A 19,634-nucleotide genomic window follows, 5' to 3' on the forward strand; every position below is an offset into this window, starting at 1 on the left:
CCACAACTATATACAGAGATGAGCTAGAACACACTGGCTACCAATTTTATTCCATGCTGTGTGTCTACTCCTATTAAAATGCCGACATGTTTCATTGCCTTTGGGTACACTCACGGCAATTTCTTCAGGGCGTGGGGTTTATTTCTCCACCCTGCATTTCCGCCTGTACTTTAATAAAAACACTTCTGTAAGAGACAAGAGACAAAGAGACAAACAACAACACATAGCAACATTAATTGACAACGGGCGAAATGGAAAATGTCTACTATTTCCCTTGTAGTGTGTAAGCCATGTCATTTACCGGGATTTTACCCAACGTGGGTATACCTTTACCCTGGAGCTCTTGCATGCGATAGACTGCACTCCTTCAAGGCTCTTCTGGTTAGCTCCTACTGTGAGCCTGTAACACATAATCATGAATCACAAGCCTATTCTATGAATTCTGACATTGCGTAATTCACTATGCGTCTGTCCTTCCGCTTTGTGCCTCACGCTGCTGGTATCTGTGGCATCCCTCTGTCTCACAGCTGTCCCGTGATAGCATTGTGTAACGATGTGTCAAATTATAGCTATAGTGGGACGCTGCTTCTTCACTACTTTAGCCCTCATAGTTATTTTTTAAAAAAAGGTTGGAACGAAAACCCTCTGGGTGTGCTGCAGACCATCCTGTCTTTCACTCTGTAACCCCCAGGCCACTACTCGTATTTCTAACTGCTCGAAAAACCCCATTCCTGTGGGGTTCTGAAGGACCCTTTCCTACCGGTCTCTCATGTTGCAAGACCCACCTTAATTGCTTGCGCGTCCGGCGTTAGCTCAGCACCGCATCAACCCGATACGCTGTTACCTGGAACTAAATACACTCAGGCTCACCTCGTGTACAGACCCGGAAGGGAACCGCCCTTCTCAAGGAGTGTGTAGTGAGGCGCTCCTACCTGTGTCGAACATCGCCGCCATCTTGGAATGATGTCCGTAACCCATTTATCACTATCGCCACTACTCGTTCAGGGGAAATAGGGTTAAACAATATCACTGTCACTCCTAATAGATGGCTTATTTTGTTTATATCATCGGAATTGACATACTGCCATTGGATATTTTGCAATTACATCTGTTTCTTTTACACAACTATCAGTGGTCAGATGTACGCACTTTAACTGTGCTAATTGTCTAGTATCACATGGCTCCCTATTGTAACGGTGTAGCGCCTCAGCTCTCTGCTCACTCCATATCAATATGGTACAAGTTGAGGCTACATTTGACATTTTAATTCAAATTCAAACCCCACAACTTTATTGTAGACGAACAATCCCCAAGAGGGAAGCTCACATCAATAAGGATTATTAGCGGGCAGTGTATTCTGTTTGTTCCTATAATTGCGCATGGTACCAAGATGTGTCGATGGAGACCTGCCTCATATAAAGATTGCTAAATGCACCAGTACAAAGCTCTCATTAAAGATTTATCCGCTGTTAGCCCATGGTTGTTTATACTGCAAGGTCAAAATTGGGCCTTGATCGCTAGTTCTGGCATGCTGCACCACAGTTGTCCCGGGGTGGACAAAACCGGATTAAATGATCTTATTGAGTGGAATAGGGTAACTGTATAGTCCATTATGTACCTATTCCTCTACTTAAAACAACTGTGGTGCAGCATGCCAGAACTAGCGATCAAGGCCCAATTTTGACCTTGCAGTATAAACAACCATGGGCTAACAGCGGATAAATCTTTAATGAGAGCTTTGTACTGGTGCATTTAGCAATCTTTATATGAGGCAGGTCTCCATCGACACATCTTGGTACCATGCGCAATTATAGGAACAAACAGAATACACTGCCCGCTAATAATCCTTATTGATGTGAGCTTCCCTCTTGGGGATTGTTCGTCTACAATAAAGTTGTGGGGTTTGAATTTGAATTAAAATGTCAAATGTAGCCTCAACTTGTACCATATTGATATGGAGTGAGCAGAGAGCTGAGGCGCTACACCGTTACAATAGGGAGCCATGTGATACTAGACAATTAGCACAGTTAAAGTGCGTACATCTGACCACTGATAGTTGTGTAAAAGAAACAGATGTAATTGCAAAATATCCAATGGCAGTATGTCAATTCCGATGATATAAACAAAATAAGCCATCTATTAGGAGTGACAGTGATATTGTTTAACCCTATTTCCCCTGAACGAGTAGTGGCGATAGTGATAAATGGGTTACGGACATCATTCCAAGATGGCGGCGATGTTAGACACAGGTAGGAGCGCCTCACTACACACTCCTTGAGAAGGGCGGTTCCCTTCCGGGTCTGTACATGAGGTGAGCCTGAGTGTATTTAATTCCAGGTAACAGCGTATCGGGTTGATGCGGTGCTGAGCTAACGCCGGACGCGCAAGCAATTAAGGTGGGTCTTGCAACATGAGAGACCGGTAGGAAAGGGTCCTTCAGAACCCCACAGGAATGGGTTTTTTCGAGCAGTTAGAAATACGAGTAGTGGCCTGGGGGTTACAGAGTGAAAGACGGGATGGTCTGCAGCACACCCAGAGGGTTTTCGTTCCAACCTTTTTTTTAAAAATAACTATGAGGGCTAAAGTAGTGAAGAAGCAGCGTCCCACTATAGCTATAATTTGACACATCGTTACACAATGCTATCACGGGACAGCTGTGAGACAGAGGGATGCCACAGATACCAGCAGCGTGAGGCACAAAGCGGAAGGACAGACGCATAGTGAATTACGCAATGTCAGAATTCATAGAATAGGCTTGTGATTCATGATTATGTGTTACAGGCTCACAGTAGGAGCTAACCAGAAGAGCCTTGAAGGAGTGCAGTCTATCGCATGCAAGAGCTCCAGGGTAAAGGTATACCCACGTTGGGTAAAATCCCGGTAAATGACATGGCTTACACACTACAAGGGAAATAGTAGACATTTTCCATTTCGCCCGTTGTCAATTAATGTTGCTATGTGTTGTTGTTTGTCTCTTTGTCTCTTGTCTCTTACAGAAGTGTTTTTATTAAAGTACAGGCGGAAATGCAGGGTGGAGAAATAAACCCCACGCCCTGAAGAATTTTCCGTGAGTGTACCCAAAGGCAATGAAACATGTCGGCATTTTAATAGGAGTAGACACACAGCATGGAATAAAATTGGTAGCCAGTGTGTTCTAGCTCATCTCTGTATATAGTTGTGGGGTTTCCTAGGTGCACATAATTTGGCACTATATTTCCTTTTACACATACCTTAGCACTCTTTAGGTTGTTACCCATTTTTCCTCCTTTACACACACTATAATTTCGGAACGAGGGTAGCTGATGATGAGACCTTGAGGTAGCAGGCGAGTACCTTCCTGCTTAAACCTCCCTGGTGGTGCTACCGTGAGGCTCCCTCGCTCCTTTCCTACACTTTTTCACCACAATTGGGTGTTTAGAGACAGACACTTGGGGACTATAGAGACCATTGTACCTCGTATGTACTTCTTCTTTCTCTTTTTCTTTAAATTGGTGAAATCATACCCATAAGTAGCATAGATGGTGTGACCACATGCTGTATAGATTGTCTTAAAATATATGACAAAGGGTATAGATGTTTGAACGGTTTTTCACCTCGGGAACAGGTCACTTGTTGTATAGAAACGTTTGAGTGGGGGATGACCTGTTCTCTGCCCCTATAGCTCCAATTTGTGTTGCAATCATTACATGCAACAGAACCAGGGTGAGGAAGATCAGAGGTAAGAAGACCAACCAGCATCTGGAAGACCAAGTGGAATGGACACTAATGGGCAGGAGGGCCTGGACCAACATGACCAGGCTGAGTAGGACCCGAAGAAGGAGAACCTGAATGAACAGGATATGGATCAATGGCTGCAATACCAGTAGAACTAAATGGAGAAGGAACAGATCAAGGAGAACAAGGACAACCCAAACCAGGAGGAAAATGTCTAATGGTGCCAGGACACAAGAAGCAAGATGGACCAGGACCAGGACCTGCAGTACCAGGACTAGGAGGTTGACGGTGAGGAAAACTAGAACAAGGTGACTAGGGCGAAGGGGGCAACAAAGGAACAGGGCCAGATGGCACAACTTTGGGGGAAGGGTTATAATGGCCAAAAGGCAAAGTTTATGATAACAAGCACAAAAGGACAAGAAGGACCAGGATGACCAGAACCAAGGAGACCAAGACTAAGAGAGCAGGTAGGTCAGGTCCTGGAGAACCCAAACTATGTAGGACTGGAGCAAGCGTATCAGGGACACTGGGCACCGATCCTCGAGTAGGACAAAGACTATGAAAAACAAGAATAGCATGACCTTGGTCAGGAGTGCCAGTTAGCTTAAACCAGGGACACAAACAGCCAGATTCAGAAGAAAAAGTTCTAAGGAGACCAGGAAACAAAGGACTAAGGGAACCAGGAACATCAGGTCAAAGAGGATCAGGACCTTGAGTACCATGACCAGGAAGACCAGGCTGAAGAGGAAAAGGAGGATCAGGATAAGGGACATCAGAACCAGGATGAGGTCCAGGCCACAGGGCAAGGAACAGGATGGTCAGGAAGATGAGCAACAGGATGGCAAGGCCCAGTACGACCAGATAACAGAGGACCAATATGAGTTTGTGTAGCATTTTGAGGGCAAGTAGCAGGAAGACCAGGGCCAAGAGGATCGGGACCAGATCCAGTAAAACAAGATCCAGGACAATAGGACCAGGAGTCAGAATAAGTAAAGAAGACAAGGGGTAAGTACTATGAATACCAGGAGGGCCAGAGCCAGAAGGACCGGGACCAAAGCAAGGAGCATTAGAAGGATCAGCAGCATATGATCAGGACCCATGGTACCAAGTCATGCAGAAAGCCAGGCACTGGGGGTAGTGGGACCATGGTGAGGATGAGTAGGAGGACCAAAACAGCTAGGTGGACTGGACCTGGATGTCCAGGAGCAACAGGACCAAAATGATGATGCTCAGACAGACCCAAATAAAGAAAACCAGGACCAAGAGGGACTGACCATCGGGTGTATTGCAGAAGGACTATGACGGCAATACACAAGGCTAGGAGGACAAGGATGATCCAAAGCAGGAAGACAAGAGCCAAGAGGGTGCCGCCTACAAGGACACAAAAAGCCAGGTAGGCTGATGGGACCAGCATGATCTGGAACTGACATTCTGTAAATCAGATGAGTAGGGTGCGAAGGATCAGAAGTACCAGGTTAAATGGATGAGGCTCAAGAAAGAAAAGAAGGAGCTAGGAGAAGGGGGCTTGAAAGGAAATGGATGGTCAGAAGGACCAGAACCAAGAAGATTAGGCATACAAAGACCAAAACAAGGAGGCCCAGGAACAAAAGAATTAAGTCTAGTGGCAAAAGAATAAACAGGACCAGGAACAGGTCTAGAAGAACCAGAGAGGTCAGATCCACATAACCGAAGGACCAAGACCTGAAGTTCTGAGTGGAGCAGGAGGACTAGGAACTGAGGTATTAGGACTAAGCTGGGGGGTATCAGAGGAACCAGGACAACCCGAGCAACAAACAACAATGGAACCAGACCAGGACCAAAATGACCAGGCTCACTCCAAGAGGACCTAATTAGGAGGACCAGGACAATTGGAGGCAGTACCAGGTATACCATAAGGACAAGGACCGGGGCAAAAGGAAGACTCAAACCAGGAAGACAAGGAGGACTAACAGTGTAGAATCTCTACTATTTAACTAGTGGCAAGATAAATGCTAATGCGTTTCTCCTATTTCCACAGCCGCCAGACCCACACTGAAGAATATTTACAGTTTAGCCAGTGGCCAGGTAAATAGTGATGTTTTTCTACTATCTGCATGACGGCCAGACAGACAGCGCAGAATTCCTGCTCATTAATCACCAGCCAAGTAAATATTTAATTTTTTCTTTTCTTTTTGCATGGCTGCCAGCCCAGCAGATCAGAATCTCTGCGATTGAGCCAGAGCAGGGTAAAAAATGATGTTTTTCTGCTATTTGCACGGATGACAGCCAAACACTGCAGAATCTCTACTGTTGACCGGGTTAATAATGACATTTTTCTGCTATTTGCATGTCTGTCAGCCGATCAGTTCAGAATCACTACTACTGAGCCAGCTGCTCGGTAAATAGTGAACTTTATATGCTATTAGCATGGCCATCGGCCAAACAGTGCAGAATCTGTAGTATTTAGCCAGTGACTGAGTAAATAGGGAAGTTTCTCTGCTATTTTCTAGGCCACCAGGCAAATAGTAAATTGCAGAAAAACATCACTATTTACCTGGCGGACAGGTAAATAGCACTTACACTTATATAACTGAGAAGATGGGCAGGCTGACTAAACAGATGTGGAATGGGGTTGGGGTACTTGCCTCTCTCTCTCTTTAGCCAAGTTATTCCCTTTAGAAAGACATTAAGCCTGAAATTACTAAAATCCCATATTCCCTGCATTGACATTTCAATGCTCATTTACTTCACTCAACTACTCAGGAAGGCTTTACATTCAGAATGTTAGTGCTAGTAGTTCATTAGCAATTTGTGGTGAAACTGCATTTGATCTTTAGGGAGTTCATTGACTGCTGCTGGTGTTGACAGTACATTTTCCTCTCTGCATTTCATAATGTTCTTCTTCCATGGGTGGGGAAAATATTTTAGGAACTGATAGAAAATGTGTTCCCATTTTAGCTTTCTAGAGCACTAACCATAATTTCCATGGCAAAACAAACCCCCTCATTTTGTTCCTTTACAGTAGTCTCTCTATAGGAATTACTGTCCAATTTACAGCTTTGATTCCATCAAGATGGTATTCACTTTTTTCATTAATGCAGAATGTTTGTGCTCTAGCTTTCGAACACTGTGGGAGGCTGCAGTAGAACACTGGGGAGTCAACTTACAGGCTGCTGCTGTTGGAAGTACACATTTTTGTCAGGGTTTATTCTCATGAGGCTGAAGATAATGTGAACTTATAGAAAATGTGCTCTCATTTTAGTGTCTGGAGCACCTTACGTAACCTCTCTTCTCTCAAACTGCATCATTAAATCCCACCAGAGGGTCATTGCTTTTCGAAGGATAAAATCATCTAAGAACTCACTGGCTCACCGGAAGTCCTAAAACGAGTGCACCACCATCAACAAATGATTTATATTGTGACTAAAATTTGTTAACACCCTTTATGTGTGCTCCTTTTTGTGAACCTCAGAACCTGCTATTCACTACTATGCAGATCAATGGAGACCGTTACCATGAGTTCTGTAATGGCTGCCATGACACGTTGTCCATGTTGTGGCCAGCCAATCAAGAGGGTCAGGTTTTTTGTACCCCCACCAAATGCCTTTGTGGGTCACGGTGGGCTCACTCTTCCCTTATATATATTTTTAATTTATTTTCAGGATGCAGTGACCATGCCCATGTTGCAGCGATATAATCAACAGTGTCATAGAATATGTCATGAAAGATCTAATATGTGAGGCAACTAGCTGTGCATGGCAATGGCACAAGTTATAGTTACTTTAGGGCATGAGTTTTAGGTACGTGGGATAACTATAACCAATGAATTTCAGTGGTTTCGCTCACTTAAAATTGTATCTTTTAACTGACATTTTCACCTAACAACAGGTTGTTTTAAATATAAGATATTACTACAATTCCCAGCTTTAACATCACTTTATCCTTAGGTTTTTCCAGTGAATTTTTAATTTTTTTTTAATGTAAAGTAAGATGTCCATCAATCCCCTTGCAGGTGCCTCGCCTCCATCACTCCATCCCCCTAGGGTGCACCAGCTGACTATGCAATGCAACAATATAAATGGTGTAATTTTAAGTAAGGCAGGCATATTGGAGCACCACCCAAAACATTTTTTATGTTGGGGGGCTGCATGGAGTAAAGCAGCCCCCTCAGTCCTCTCTCCATCTTTTCCCAAGTCCTATAATGGCTGCTGCCGTATCTTTTATGATGTGGAGGCAACAAATCAGATTTTATATTTAGATTGGTCATCTGCACAGATCCTCTTGATTTAGAGAAACATTTTATTTTTCTTTATAACACTTTATTTTTCCAAATAAAGAAAGCAATTCACATTGCATTGCTTATGGTTATTGCACAACCAACCTGACAGTACATGCTACAATAATGGAAAAAAATATTGATTCATACAGTGGCAACACCCAATAGACACCAGATTCCAACCCCCCTCCCTCGCTCCCGCCCACCTTCCCCACACCATCCTGCAAAGTTTGAGCAGTCGCTTTCCTGTGGATATACTGGGCCGTAACCTCACCACAAGCTTACGCCCTGTCGTGTTGTGTGACAGTGTGCAGCACCCGTCTCTCAGCCCACTCCCTCCGGCACTATGCCATTGTTAGTTTGTGAGGCAGTAGCTAGTCTGGCCGTGTCCAAGTATGCTCACAGTAGTCCCCATATGTCTTTGGGATGGGATGTTGGCGGCATCAAACTGGCATAGAACTCTGCATTAGTGTTGCAATACACCAGGCTACGCAACCAGTCTTGTAACTTGGGGACTGTTTTCCTACCCCAGTGGATGGCTACCTCCCTCTTCGCCAGCAGCAGCCCCAGGGACGCCAACCTCCTAGCCTTCTTGGGAGCCTGAACTGTGTAACCCAGGAGGGCGATTTCAGGAAGGGGAACTAGTGGAATCCCAATAATTTTCCCCAATGTTTCGTGTACCTCCGCCCAATAGGTCTGTAAACAAGGGCAGGTCCAGGCCAGATGAAGAAAACCAGCATGTGGAGCGGTGCATTTCAAGCAGTTGTGAGGTTTGGAATCTTGTGGGCCTCCCTTTCCTGTCTGATTCTGGTGTCTTCTGCAGGAAGAAGCTGAGCGCAGGCCTTGTACATTTTAGAAACTAGCCGAGCTCCACCTGTATCCTCCAGGACCAGGCCAAGCGGGGGGAATGCATCCGGCTCAACCGGGAATGAGGGGAATTCCACACGCAAGGCGGCTTTCTTAGAGAAACATTTTTAACCTTAATTTCTCAAAAACTAGAGAACAAATTTACACCAGATGACAAACACACGCTTTCTCATCCCAGAGCTAACTTTCTGTCAAAATTGGTGTAAATCCATATGGCCATTTTGGCTGTATCTGTGTCTAATTGTGATGTGAAAAAATGCATAGGGAAAAAGTGTTTTGGAACCCGCCCTTTTTCTCGACTCCCACTTAACGGACCACCCTGAAACTTTTAACAAGTGATGTCATTTGAGATGTCATCAGTGATGTCATCAGTGATGCCACTGACCATGTCATGAGTGATGTAATATGTGACGTCATCAGAAGTGCATTGCGGGGGCGCGAGTTATAGTTAGCTCAACTAACTATAACGGCCGAGTTTCTCTGGTTTTGTACGAGTGAAATGTCCAACTAACTATAACATCTCTGAAACCTGTGTTTTTCCAGTGAATTTCTAAGGTTTTTTTAAATGCTAATTTCTAACTATAACGTACTTGAAACCTATTGTTTTTTCAGTGAATTTCTAAGGTTTTTTAAATGCATATTCCTAACTATTACGTCCCTGAAATTCTGTTTTTTTTCAGTGAATTTCTCAGGTTTTTTAAATGCTAATTTCTAACTATTACGTCCCTGAAATTCTGTTTTTTTTTCAGTGAATTTCTAAGGTTTTTTTAAATGCTAATTTCTAAATATGCCTACATAGGTAGGACATGCGCAGAAAGATAAAGAAAGGCGCATAAAAATGTAAGAGAAGTGCAGAAAGAGGCAACTGAAATCCAGAAAGAGGAAGAAAGGTGCAGAAAGAAGCAAGAGAAGTGCAGAGAGAACCACCAGAGGTGTAAAAACAGGCCTACTTTAACTGTAGCTTACAACAGACTCATAAAAAGTAGCCTAATCACTAATCCTTCTACCAAAATGTATTAAACCTCACTTTTCTCTTGAAGGTTCACTATTAATCGACTGCTCAGAATGTTAGGCCTATCTACCAAATATAAAACAGCAATTCTTAGCATATCAATGTTGAAAGTCTGACCAGGTTTGTGAAGGTATGCATGCGTGTCTCTGCATTTACTGAGTGACATGTTACATAAAAATAAACATAGAAAAACTTGAATACCTGTGTTTCATACTGCATACTCTGTACATATGTGTACAAAAAGGAGTATGTATTTCTTTCTGCTCATAATACAGGGCACATGGGTATTCAATAGTATATTCGAGGGGCTCTATAACACCTATATACATAAGACATGTCTGCCTGTGCAACTGAATGACAGAGCAGAACTGAGAATATTTAACCACCTATAGAAGAAGCTACCCACTTTTTAAGCTACCATCTTCAGATGCATAACACATGTGAGAATACATATACAAGTAGACATACACCTCAGTCACAACAGCATGCAGACCTTTAACCTTGACAGCTTGTACTTCCTATTTGAGTACAGAAAAAGGTGGGAGAAGTACAGAAAGAAGCACGAGATGTGCAGAAAGAAACAAAAGAAGTGCAGTAAGAAGGAAAAGAGGTGCAGTAAGAGGCAATAGGGGCGCAGAAAGAGGGAAGAGGGGTGTGAAAGGCACGGGGGTTCAGAAATAAGCAAGAGGGATGCAGAAAGAAGCAAGAGAGTTGCAGAAAAAAACAAAAGAAGTGCAGTAAGAAGGAACAGAGGTGCAGAAAGAGGCAAGAGGGGTGCAGAAAGAGGGAAGAGTGGTGCAGAAAGAGGGATGAGGGGGTGGAGAAAGAGGCAAGAGAAGTGCAGAAAGAAGCAACAGAGATGCAAAAAGGGGGAACAGGGGTGGAGAAAGTGGCAAGAGGGGTTTCAGAAAGAAGCAAGAGAGGTGCAGAAAGAAACAAAAGAAGAGCAGAAAGAAGGAACAGAGGTGCAGAAAGAGGCAAGAGAGGTACAGAAATAGGGAAGGGGTGCAGAAAGAAGCACGAGTGGTGCAGAAAGAATCAAAGAGGTGCAGAAAGAAGCTGGAGTAGTGCATAAAGAAGCAACACAGGTGTAGAAAGAGGCAAGAGGGGTGCAAAAAGAGGGCAGACGGGTGCAGAAAGAGGCACGAGAGGTGCAGAAAGAAGCAAGAGATGTGCAGAAAGAAGCAACAGAGGAGCAGAAAGAGGGATGAGTGGTGGAGAAAGAGGCAAGAGAAGTGCAGAAAGAAGCAACAGAGATGCAAAAAGGGGGAACAGGGGTGGAGAAAGTGGCAAGAGGGGTTTCAGAAAGAAGCAAGAGAGGTGCAGAAAGAAACAAAAGAAGAGCAGAAAGAAGGAACAGAGGTGCAGAAAGAGGCAAGAGAGGGACAGAAATAGGGAAGGGGTGCAGAAAGAAGCACGAGTGGTGCAGAAAGAATCAAAGAGGTGCAGAAAGAAGCTGGAGTAGTGCATAAAGAAGCAACACAGGTGTAGAAAGAGGCATGAGGGGTGCAAAAAGAGGGCAGACGGGTGCAGAAAGAGGCACGAGAGGTGCAGAAAGAAGCAAGAGATGTGCAGAAAGAAACAAAAGAAGTGTAGAAAGAAGGAATAGAGGTGCAGAAAGAAGCAGCAGGGGTGAAGAAAGAGGGAAGGGGTACATAAAGAAGCAAGAGAGCTGTAGAAAGAAACAAAAGAAGCGCAGAAAGAAGGAACAGAGGTGCAGAAAGAGGAAAGAGGAGTGCAGAAAGAGGCAAAAGGGGTGCAGAAAGATGCGAGAGGTGCAGAAATAAATAAAAGAAGTGCAGAAAGAAGAAATAGAGGTGCAGAAAGAGGCAAGAGGAGTGCAGAAAGAAGGAAGAGGGTGCGGAAAAAGGCATAAGGGGTGCAGAAAGAAGCAAGAGAAGTACGGAAAGAAGCAAGAGAAGTGCAGAAAGAAGCAACAGAGATGCAGAAAGGGGGCAGTGGGGAGGAGAAAGAGGCAAGAGGGATACAGAAAGAAAGAAGAAAGGTGCAGAAAGAAGAAAAAGAAGTGCAGAAAGAAGGAACAGAGGTGCAGAAAAAAACAAAAGAAGTACAGAAAGAAGGAACATCGGTGCAGAAAGAGGCAAGAGGGGTGCAGAAAGGGGCACAAGGATTGCAGAAAGAAGGGACAGAGGTGCAGAAAGAAGCAAACAAAGTTCTGAAAGAAGCAACAGAGGTGCAGAAAGATGGGTGGGGGTAGAGAAAGAGGCAAGAGAAGTGCAGAAAGAAGCAACAGAGGTACAAAAAGGGGGAACAGGGGTGGAGAAAGTGGCAAGAGGGGTGCAGAAAGAAGCAAAAGTGGTACAGAAAGAAACAAAAGAAGAGCAGTAAGAAGGAACTGAGGTGCAGAAAGAGGCAGAAGGGGTGCTGAAAGAGGGAAGAGGGGTGCAGAAAGAGGGAAGAGGGGTACAGAATGAGGCAACAGAGGTGCAGAAAGAGGCAAAAGAGGTGCCGAAAGTAGAAGAGATTTGCAGAAAGAGGAAAGAGATGTGCAGAAAAAGGAAGAAAGGTGCAGAAAGAAACAACAGAAATGCAGAAAGAAGCAAGAGTGGCTGGAACACCATTAGTACCAATTTAACACCCACATTTAACAATAAGTAACAGGTGACCATTCTCAGTTTGCAAAGGACCTTTCTCCATGCTGTAACACTTGCCGCTGCATTTTTGGTAACGTTTGAGCTGTTTGAGTTGGAAACAAGGCTTTTTTTCTACAAATCTGCAGATTAGGCAGCAGATGATGGATTATATGGGTAATGCGGAAAATGTATAATTGTGCGAAAGTTGGTGCAGCCAAACAGTTGCAAAGTTTCAGTGGCCCTACTCATACCTCTGACTAGGTCCAGAAGTGCTCCTCAGTTTTTTTGTCTCATTGAGTTCATAGTTTAGCTTCTATGGAAGCAAGGAAGACTAAACCTGAGTTTACCACTCCACAACCATACCACATAATTACTCTTCATAACACATAATCCCACTCTACATAATTCCTATACACTAAATACCACATACTTTCTATCCACATAATTTCACAGCACAATATACCACATAATTCCAGCACACACAACGTACATTCACTCCCAAAAACATTAGTAAAAAACGTTTACATTTACAACGCCAATAGCTCTAACTCTTGCAAATGCGAGACATATTACATTGCAAATTCTTCTTTAATTGAGAGTTGCGTTTGCAGAGTGGTGGAGAAAGGGGGCTGGGCCTCCAACCAGCGCTCAAGAATTCCGCTATGTAGGACTTACAGGATACCAGGAGCGCTTCTTGGCCCCCAAAGTTCCTCAGGAGAAAAGTGGACTTCATCCCCCAACCCGGAGTGGGCCAGGAGGCACGTTTGCAGAGTGGTGGAGAAAGGGGGGGTGTGGCTTCCAAAGACCTCTTAGTGATCCCACAGTGTGGGACTTACTGGAGGTAACAGGAGGGGTAGTTGGCCCCCAAGGACAACCTTGGGGGGCAACTACCCCTCCTTTTACCCCCAGTAAGTCCCACACAGCAGCATTGGTAAGTCCTCATAGCAGGCCTTGCCCCCTTTGACCACCAGTCTGCAAACGTGCTCCCTGGCATGCGCTTCAATGGGGATTAAAGTCCCCTTTGCTGCTGGGGGTGCTTAGGGGCCAACTAGCCTACCTGATACCTCCATTAAGCCCCAGATAATCGGATTGCTGAGAGGTGAGATTGCTGAGAGGTGGTCCAAGTCCACGGCCCTTTCTCCACCACTCTGCAAATGCGTCTCCTGGCACACTCTTGGTTAGGGGATGAAGTCCCCTTGCCTCCTGAGGGTCCCTGGTGGCCAACTTCTCTGGAGCCGCTCCAAGAATCTGGAACTCTCTCCCACCCTCCATTAGAAGACTCCCGTCCTTGGCACACTTTAAGAAGGAGACCAAAACTTTCTTAATGGGAAAATACCTCATTTAGCGAACTCTTTACAATCACCTCATAGTCTTGCCTCTTGTACCTTATATCTACCTGCTCTAATTTTTTTTTACCCCAAATGTAGCGTCGACCTCAGTTGTGATGCACCTCGTGGATTGGAAACCTTTTTATTTTTACTCTGCATGCTTCAATGTTTCTCCCTCATGTAGCTTGGACTTTAAATTGCGTGCTCCTCCTGTATCCATTTCTATCCCAATGTGACCCCTCCCATCCTTATGTTTTATTTCCCCCCTTCAATCCTGTAAAGTGCTCTGATACCCTCACGGGTCTGGTTCGCGCTCTATAAAACTGTAAAATAAAATAAATAAATAAACTACCCCTCCTGTTATCTCCAGTAAGCCCCTGCTACTCGATGAATGAAGTCCACTTAAGTCCTGAGGTCCTCAAGACAACAAGAGGACCTCATCGCCCCACCAGCAGTGCGCCAAGAGGCACGTTTGCAGAGTGGTGTAAAAAGGGGCATGGCCTCGGACCACCTCTCAGCAATCTCACTGTGTGGGGCTCACTGGAGGTACCTGGTGGGCTTGTTGGCTCCCAGGGACCCTCAGGATTCAGGGGGACTTAATCCCCTAACTTAGAACGCGTCAGGAGACATGTTTGCAGAGTGGTGCAGGGAGGGGGCGGGGCCTCCGATGAGGTGCCGGCTTTTCTTTTTTTTTGTTAGAATGGTGGCTGTGTGGCCCCCCTTCTCTTAATATTTTTGGGCCCTGGGGTCCTTATCTCCCACGGCCTGAGCCATTTTTTATTTCATTTTTTAAACGGGAATGGGGCTGCGCGGCCCCCTTCCTGAGGCCGATTTTGGCCCCCGTAACCCCATCTGTGAGAAGTTGGCCTGGTATATGCTCTCCACTAGTTATAGTGGGCACCTTGTACCAGTCCAAACAACCCTTATTGATGAATAGGTTTAAAGACAACCTTTACTGAAAGCTATCCTAGTGATAGCTATAGAGAGCAGCCTTCAGGCTAAGTCTTGAAGGAGTGTAAAGCAGCTTGGTTTACCAGATTATAACCTTTTGAATTACTAAATGAAAGGAGAACCACACAAGGTATATATAAAATATATGTATTTATTTCTAAACACTCACTACTAATCTCTTCATGAGATTAGAGTCCAAGATACACAATAAAATGACAGTAAATAGCACAATGTACAATGGGCCCCAGGGGGAGACCAAACCATATATTAAGAAAGTGGTATAAGAATCACGACTTGACTAGACACAGTGCCTAAAGCGCGTAGAATCGCTGGGACCGCAAGGAACCACCCAAGGTAGTGACACAGGAGACCAACGGGGGACATGTGCAGTGTGAGAACACAGCCGCGAGCCCCGCACTATTCTATGGGAAAGTTGCAGTTGGAATTTTAAAGGTTTAGGTCACTTAGGAGAGGACTTTGAGCAACCCCTTTAGACTTAGGGGGGTTCTATGGCCAATATCCACGGGAGCCCTGGAATAATCGAGTTACCTCACCCAGGGAAGCCAGGTGCATAGGTGTCAAATGGTGTCAGAAATCATCGTTGATTTCAATGGCGACCTGCTGCAAAGTGCTGCTGCCCGGGAAGAAGAAAAGTGTCCGGTGGGATCCAAGCCTGGATTGAAGATCAGAGGAAACTGAAAGCAGAGGGGACAGAGTCTGGGTCACTTGCCAGTGACCAGGGGCACGATAGATGAATACCCACTGATGTGAACCTATATCTCAGTAAGGGGTGCAAGCACCACCTTACACAGGCAGTCCTGTTGTGTCATTTTGGAAGGCTTCCCAGGTGTGGCATAATACATGCTGCTGCCCCTGGTAGGCCTCTGGGGTACCTATATCCTGGGTACATAGTATACCATAAACTAGGGACTTATAAGGGTACCCCAGAATCCAATTTGGAGTGTACCTAAAGTACTGGTTATCAATTTAGAGAGTGATCAGCTAGGCTGGGGTCCTGTTTGGCAGGGCCCCAGCCACACTAAAGTTGAAAAACAGTGAAACATCAGCAAAAAGTGGGGGTAACTATAAGAAGCAGATCCTACTCTCCTACACCATCCCCCGGGGCATGGCCAATAATTTTAAAAAAATTCATTTTACTGGAGGGGGCCTTTTTTGGTCCCAGGGACCCCATCCCACGGGGCTTTGCCTCTTTTTTAAAAAAAATGTCGATAACTTTATGGCAGGGGGCTGCGTGGCCCCCTTCTCTTGGCCCTGGGGACCCCATCCCCCGGGGCCTGGCCTCTTTTTATTTATTTTTATTTTACTGGAGGGGGGCCGCGTGGCCCCCCTTTCTTGGGCCACTTTTGGCCCCGGGGACCCATCCCCCGGGTTCTGGCCTTATGTTGGGGACCGCAGGCAGAGCCCTAATGCCCCCATGGTCCCAGCCGGCTCCCCGCCTCCTGCGTGAGCAGGCATTGCTTTTGGACAAGGGGAGCTGCTAACGTGCAGCTCCCTTGTCCAAAAGCAATCTGCTTTGCCTCGTGGAAGCGAGAGCCGATTTGCTGCTCTCACTTCCATGAAGCAAATCAGTGTTTGCAATGACAGGGCGAGAGCCATGCTCCCGTCCTGTCATTGCAAACTGCAATGTCCCAGGGGTAGGCACCCCGGGACATGGCTGGAGCCGGCCCTGGGGGTGGCAGTCCCCAGGACGGCTCCCTGAGGGGGCCTGCACAGCCCCCCTCCCAACATGTATGTAGCCCCAGGGAGGTGGTGGTCCCTGGGGCAGTGTGGGGCAGCTCGAGCCCCCCACACTTACTTTTTATAATAGCCCCAGGGAGGTGGCCATCCCCTGGGCTTGGGGGGCCCATGAGCCCCGCGCCCATAATTAAATAAAGCCCCTGGAAGATGGCAGTCCCTGGGGCTTGGGGGGTCGTGAGGCTCCCCCCACCCATAAATAAATCAAGCCCTTGGCGATGTATTGTTTGTCACAGAAACATGGCTTAAGGATAGCTTTGGGCCAGATATTAATCTTGCACTCCCTCCTGGCTACCAAATTCACGGACTAGAGCGGGAAAAAAATTGGGGGCAGAATTGCCATTATTTTAAAAGCTGCTTTTAAATGCTCTATGACCCCATTTTTTCTCCCAGACTGCGAAACTGTTCAGTTTCATATCACACTCTCCCCCTCCTGTATATATTCAGGTGTTCTAGTGTATAGACCGCCGGGCCCCTGGTCCACATTCTTAGAATCATTACCAGATATTTTAGCTAGCCTATCTATAGGGAAAAACCACATAGCAATATTGGGTGACTTTAACCTTCACTTTGAAGCACTTGCAGGTTCCGGATGATCTGGTGGCCCTTCAACTAACTCAATTGGTCTTGACACCTACCCATGACAAGGGCATACATTGGACCTTATTTTTTCCAATGAACCCCAGGTCACGGTATGTGACGTAACCCCAGTACCCTAGTCCGACCACTGCCTTATTCTGTTCAGACTACCCAAACCTGCCTAACAGACTATGGTCAAGGCCGAGACCAATGCTACTAGGAGCTGGTCGAGGCTCGATTCGGAAGTTTGGTCAAGTGCCCTGAAGAACACAATGCCCATTTTTGCTGGCAGCATAAAGGAGGACTACCAGTAATGGGAAACTGGATCAGTCAGTCGCTAGATGCGTGTGCTCCACTGAAAAAAATGCCTAATCAAAAATCTCAGACTAAGAAAGCTGCATGGTACAATAACGATCTGATTTTTAAGAAGCCATGTAAGAGACGAGAAAGGGATTGGAGAAAGGCGTACGACCCAGTCCTAAAAGCTAAATATAAAACCTCTATCAGATCCTACCGTAACAAATTAAAAATGGCACAAGCTACATTTTATGAGGATAAAATCACTCAGGCACTTAGCTCCCCAAAGGAACTCCTCAGAGTAGTCAAAATCCTGACCACCCCTCAAGAAATTAATGGATCTCCTAAGGCCACTAAAGAAAGATGCAACTAAATAGCATCTTTCTTTCACAAGAAAGTGACAGATATATAAATTCTCTTTCAGAACTCCACTGAACCAGCACATGAGGGGTCAAATAAGGTCGGTGAGCTGGCTACAGCCCCAAGTCTATCATAATTCCCTAAACTTGGGAATGAGGCTATCCTCAAGCTGATTAATTCCCCTAAATCTGGATCCCTGTTAGACTCATCACCCCCTCATGCTCTTCTCAAGGTGACTGAGGTTATTCTTCCCTCACTAATGATGATTCTCAATAAGTCACTACAGTCCGGCATGGTTCCACAACATTGGAAGAATGCCGTAATCAGACGAATTTTGAAAAAAAAACATCTGGATCCTGACATACTTGGGAATCTGTGACCTATCTCGCTACTTCCTCTACTCTGTAAACTCCTGGAGAAACATGTCAATCGTATATTAGTCAATTCCCTGGAGGAGAACACCCTATGCAGATGGACTTTGTGCCCAACATAGCACTGAAGCAGCTCTCCTGGCAGTTGCCGAGCAGCTCAAAGCCCTACTAGATAATGGAGGGTCTGCCGCCAATATATTGCTCGATCTCAGTGCGGCTTTTGATACTGTCAATCATGCCATACTAAAAGACAGATTAAGGGAAGTAGGTATTCGGGACAAATCGATGAACTGGCTTATTTTTTTTTATGGTCCTTCCAAGTGATGGAAAAGGACTGTTTCTCTGACTGACGGCCAATTAAGTACGGAGTGCCACAGGGCTCTTACCTCAGCCCCACGCTATTCAATATATACGTAAGACAGTTTGCCCATATCATACAGGAGTTTGGCATTTTGGGTGTATCGTATGCTGACGACACACAGTTGATTGTCTCTCTGTCCAACGGCCCCAACCAAGGAAATCAACAACTGGTTGCCTGCCTCAACAAATTGTTGCACTGGATGTTGAATTGTTGCCTAAAACTGAACGGAGAGAAGACAGAACTTATGATAGGTAACATGGCCACACCAAGGCCACTGAATAATTGGCCATCCTGCGTGGGAAACCTACCTGATCCTAAACCTGCTATAAAAAATTTAGGTATCTGGTTGGATAGCACCCTTGCAATGAACAAACATGCAAACAAACTGTCTGGCATCTGCTTCGGGCTCTTAAGAATGCTCAGGAAGATACTGTAGCTTATCCTAGAGCAGCTAAGGAAAACCGTCCTGCAGTCCCTTATAGTCTCACGCCTGGACTATGGTAACTCTCTTTACCTATGCTCACCAAAGTATGTGATAAAGAGACTTCAGACTGTGCAGAACGCAGCGGCAAGGCTCCTGCTCAAACTCCCTAGCCACGTATCTGTAAGAGAAGCCCTTAAACAACTCCATTGGCTGCCAATTGTAGCGAGAGTCAAGTTCAAATCCCTATGCATTGCTCAAAGGGCAATAAGTATTAAAGGCCCGGAAAAACTCAGGAATTTGATATCTGATAATGCCCCCACCAGACTACTAAGGTCCTCCCATCTACACCTCCTCCGCACTACCAGAATCAAAAGATCAAGATAGGGAGGAAGATCCTTTGCACACTTGATTCCTAAACTGTGGAATGATCTTCCTCATGATCTAAGAGCATTGCAAAATGAACTGGCTTTCAGGAAAAAACTTAAGACTTGGCTTTTTCCCTTAAACCACTAATGGGCCCAGTCTTACCACAGCACTCATCATCAGTGCGGGGAAGCCCTAGGTTAGCCATGCGCTATACAAATCTCTAATCAATCAGGCATAACTCGCTCCCCCACCATGCACAGCTTTCTCATCAATAATTGTATTGCAAATGTTGCGGTTATATTAGCAGTGATGCCATAGAAGATGTCATAACTGATGTAATATGTGGGATTATTAGCAGTGCATGGCAATGGCATGAGTTAGTTACCTTAGGGTATGTGAA

Source organism: Triturus cristatus, chromosome 6 (genome assembly GCF_964204655.1).
Source record: "Triturus cristatus chromosome 6, aTriCri1.1, whole genome shotgun sequence".
Classification (NCBI taxonomy): Eukaryota; Metazoa; Chordata; class Amphibia; order Caudata; family Salamandridae; genus Triturus; species Triturus cristatus.